Below are 5118 nucleotides of genomic sequence, written 5' to 3'. Positions count from 1 at the left end.
CCTTATTTCTCTCCGCTGCAAACTTCCTTCTTCTCTGTTGGACGGGCTTACACTTTGGGTCCACACTAAGCTTCTGTGTTATGATAGACGGATCTATTCCTATCATGTCATCGTGTGACCATGCAAAACAATCCATGTTATCCTGTAAGCACTTGACTAGCTTCTGTCTTAAGCTTCCTGTGCATCCTGCTCCAATGAGCACGGTTCGTTTTGGGTGCAGCTTATCCAGGTTGATTTGATCCAGCTCTTCTGCTGGAGGTTCGATGTATTCGTCCTGGATAGGTCGTCGTAATTGCTATGCGGGGGGGCTGGCAGTGCACTTGACTGCTTTCTTATAGCAGCCTCTAGCTTCCTCTTGATCTCCTCTTATCGTTTCTACTCCCCATGGTGTAGGGAATTTTATGGACTGGTGGTATGTTGAGGGGACTGCCTTCATCTGGTGCAACCATGGTCTTCCCAAGATGACATTGTAAGTAGAGAGGCCGTCTATAACCAGGTACCTGACCTGCTTGTTGACTCCTCACACATAGGTTGGGATGACTATCTCCCCTAACGAGCTGGCTGTTTCTCCACTGAAACCTACTAGCGGAATAGTCTTATTCTGTAGATCCTTCTCGCTGAATCCCATGTTTTCTATAGTTTTCAGCATGATTAAGTTGACCGAGCTTCCTGTGTCTACTAAGACCTTTCTAACTGTGCAATTGGCCATTGATAAGGTGATAATAAGTGCGTCATGATGTTCTCGCTCATCGTATGCATCTCCTTCATCAAAGCCGATCTTTGGCAGTCACGTGAGAAATTCCGCACGAATTGGCTGGCCTATCTCCTTTGGTCTCTGTAGCACGTCTCTTAGCTACTGAATATATCAGCCCGCTTAAGTCTGAGCCGCCTGTTATCACGTTTATGCTTTTGGTGCATGTGGGTGGGTCTGTCGGCTTGGCGGAGCCTACTTTATCTTGCTGCTTACCCCCACGTGGTAATAGGTGGCTCAGCTTTCCTTGTTCGTACAGGCGCTTCATCTCAATTCGTAATGTATAGCAATCCTCAGTGTTGTGCCCAATATCCCGGTGGAATTCGCACTTCTTCTTGATGTCCTTCCTTCATGCTTGCTCTCCCACTGGTGGGTTGGGCCACCTGACTCCATCTCCCATCTCCCTGAGTGCCTTCAAGATTCCTCCGATTTCTGTGGTGAATCCATATTCTGCCAGAGTGGGGAGTAGCTGATTTTCTTCGATTCTGTTGACTCTCCTCCCATATGGTCTGTACCTCTCATCCTTCTTGCTGGTAGTTTGCTTTCTTCTTGATTTCTCCACGGCTGAGGTACTAGAGATACTAGGTGCGCTTAGTAAGCTGGCTCTGGCTAAGACATCTTCCTCCAACCTGACTGCGGCAGCTGCCTTCTCCTGTACTGCCTCGAAACTATGGCATGGATGCTTGGTTAACTGCTTGTATAGGTCGGAGTCGTGGTGGAGGCCTCTTCTGAAGGCTTCTACTGCTGTTGAGACATCACATTCTCGTACTGCTACCTTCTCATTGTTGAACCTAGTATTGTATTCTCCAATGCTCTCTCTTGCCCCCTGGACGATTCTGTTAGGTCTCCTGCGTTCTTCTGTGGCTTTCTGCTGCTTGCGAACTGTTGAGTAAATGCGTTTACCAATTCAGCAAATGTAGATATCGATCTGTTGGGCAGGCTCACAAACCATCGAAGTGCCGGTCCTGTTAGGGTGGACCCGAATCCTTTGCACATGCAAGCCTCATTGACTTGCCCTATAGCTGTTACCGTCATCATTTTCTGCTTATACTGGCTGATATGATCAAAGGGATCTGAGGTGCCGTCGAAGAGAGGCATATTTGGATTTGTGAATCCCTTTGGCATGGCTGTGATGGATATGGTGTCCACGAATGGTGAATCGCCGTAACTGTCAAGAGCTGCTTCCTCGAGTGGGGGTGGTAGCCCTGGGACCCTGCTCAGCATGTCCTTTAGTTCCAAGTACTGCTGATTGGTTATACTGGCTGAATCTGGGGTCCGTCTGTCAGCTGTCTGCATATTTCCTCCTGATTCGGGTTCATGCAGGTTTTGATAGGCTCCGGAAGCCAGGGGTTGTAGTAACGATTGTCCCCTGCTGCCAGTTCACTTACTGGTTTGACTCGGATCTTGCTACAGATGTCTGATCGATTGTTGCGGGGCTGCTAACGGGGAGGCCACCTGTTTGTGTCCCAATGCAGTTGGTCGGCTGCCAGCTATCTGGTGTAAGGTATCCTAACCCTCGTGGGGTTACTCTTCCATCTGACGGTACTGTAGCCAAATCTAATCTTGTTATTAGTTCAGCTGGTATCTGCCTGCTGCCCGATGCTCCCCGTGTCAGATCTACCAAAGGAGATCTTCCTTCACATGTCCCACTTACAGGAGTGACAGACTGCTGTTTTATGATATCAATCTGTGCCCAGAGCTCTCTGTCTCTCCTTCTTGCTTCAGCATCTGCTCTCCTTTGGTCTTCTCTCATGTTTTCCATGGCTTTTTGAATATTTTCCACGCCAGTGAGTAAGATTTGTGTGGGACTAGGTGGCGGAGTGAGGCCTGAACTTGCTGTTCCCTTATCTGACCTGGCCTGGGCCACGACAGCAGGAGTCCTGGGAGGTAGAGAGGCTTTTGTTGTCGGTATGATTCTTGAGGTGTGTCCAGGAGCCTGCGTGGCCACTGTTGATGTTGGATTTTGGGTAGACGGGGGTGGTGGCGATGGTTGCCTGCTCCCTGACACGGCTTCAGATGCTTGCTTTTCCATTGTATATTTAGAATATCAACGATTGACGACCACAATACCCCACGGTGGGCGCCAAACTGTTTAGGTATTTTTACCCAAGTCGATTAATTAGGGTCAATGTAGTCTTACTCGTTGGTTGGTTGTATGATCGTTCGTATGTCTATAAATAAATAGAGAAATAAAGTGCGTAATGTAAATTGACACGTAAGATTTTGGGGACGCGGAAAACCCAATGTGGGAACAACCGCGAAAGGGATGGTACCCTGCCAAGTATTGCACTATATGAATTGGAGGATGATTACAATCATGGCACAAAGCTAATCCTGTTGGCCCTAGGTGTCAGGCCTGCAAGATCCTAGATGAACGTATATTTAAGTATGATATGTCGAGGTGTGATCTTGAATGTGGATGTGTGAATATAGTGTGTTGAATGTCCTTCTTGATTCGCTTCCTTGGCTATTTATAGGGAAAGAACCCTAGATATGTCCTACTCCGAATATGGAAAGGGAATATAATTTCCATAAGGACTCTTTCCAAACCCGGACTCCCTTGCCAATTCTCCCTGATCTCCCTAACTTCTCCCTATCTTCTCCCTAACTCCTATTTTGTTAATCCGGGCATTCTCTATGATGGGCTCCTTATCTCCCTTGAGCCCGTTCCCCCTTTATCCATCTGCGGGCTTCCTTCCTCCTTATCACTCCTTCCATAGCTTTCATTTTATTAAGTGGGCCTCCTTTGTTGTGCTAATTTTAGCCCAAACAATAGCCGGCTTGCATCTCACCTTCTATGATTCATATAATCATCATACAAGAAAGGACAATATATCTAAAGACAGGCATAAGTTCTTAGTACAGTCAATAGTCACTCTGTAACTCGAGTCTATACCACGAGGTAAGGTAAACACCCTAGTCCTAAACCTGCGCAGACCTAGCGACATGCGGAAAACTACCGCATCCAAGACCCATGATAACAACACATGAGTACCCCTAAGGAGTCCACCAAAGGGTTGGCTAGTACTTAAGCTGACCACATACCTCTAAGAGTACGTCAGGAGGTCATACCCTAACTTGGATATAAACCCACCAAGCTAAGACACAAAGGCTATTAAGCGGTGAACATACACTCGTGAAAGACTATAAGGGCCTATCTAGGACAATGGTCTAAGATACCAACACCACACAAGACAAGTAGGACACCCACTTAACCATAAGAGGGGCAAAGAGTCCAAACTTGCACACACAAATGATCATACACACCCTAACATATGAAAGGCTACGCAAGAGCATATTTAGCTAACAATCCAACAATATCTCCAATATCAATAATAATCCAAATTCCAGCTAACCAACAGTACCATAATCCATGAGAACAAGCTAAACTGGCAAAGAGGCAACAAGACTCAAGCATAAGGCATCCAAAGCATCCAACAACCAACATGTGAAATGGTAATCACAAATATCAAGGCATCAACATAAAACATCCAATAACAACCCATTTCACCTCAAAGACAAACCCTCGACCCTAGTCCCGCGACGGGTCATCGGTCAAATCGAGGCTGACCGGTTTAAACCTAGTTTGACCAAACTCGTTCGGTCAATCTGGCCTAGCTCAGAGTCTTGGCCTACTTTGGCCCAAATCACGAAATTCATCACAATATCATTCTCATGCAATTTCCAATTTCTATCATGTGAAAAACTAACAACATAAGGAAATATATTCCAACTTACAAAATATCCAATTCAATTAAATTCTCGCATAATAATGGTTACCCACATGCCAAAAATACCAAAATACATAAATACGCAAACAAAAGACCCAAAACATCAAACAATAGACCCAAGACCCGACCCAAAGTGACGGGTCAAAGTCCGGGCCGGACCCACTGGGCCTGCCGGGCTGTTTTGGCGGTTTTTCCGCCCCTTATCCCTTTTTCCTACCAAAATCCGTTTCAAGCTCGATTTAATACCGTCTCAAGCAACAATCAACAATACCCATTTCGTTTCAATACTCAAGTATATGAAATAACCACAAATTAGTAAACTTTAACAGCACAAGTCATGTGAAAAACGGAAATAACATATTATCAATCACCTAAACACTTAGCAAACAACAAACACCACATCCATGTGACATTAAATCGTCGAGTAACTCGGAATAGTTACCTTAAGCTAGCAAAGAGACAAGTAATAACTTGAGAAATATTCTAAAACCCAAAATTCTCTTCATCTTCAACCACATATGAATCACCTAACTCATCTTCAAATTCTTCACCTATAAGAACAACAAAAACACAATTATTAAGCTTAAATTCGAAACCCTAAAATGATGAGCCTTAAAACAAAATTGGGGGAAATGA

This window comes from Silene latifolia, chromosome Y (assembly GCF_048544455.1).
Source record: "Silene latifolia isolate original U9 population chromosome Y, ASM4854445v1, whole genome shotgun sequence".
In the NCBI taxonomy this organism is placed as follows: domain Eukaryota; kingdom Viridiplantae; phylum Streptophyta; class Magnoliopsida; order Caryophyllales; family Caryophyllaceae; genus Silene; species Silene latifolia.
Note: the sequence above shows the minus strand (reverse complement) of the source record.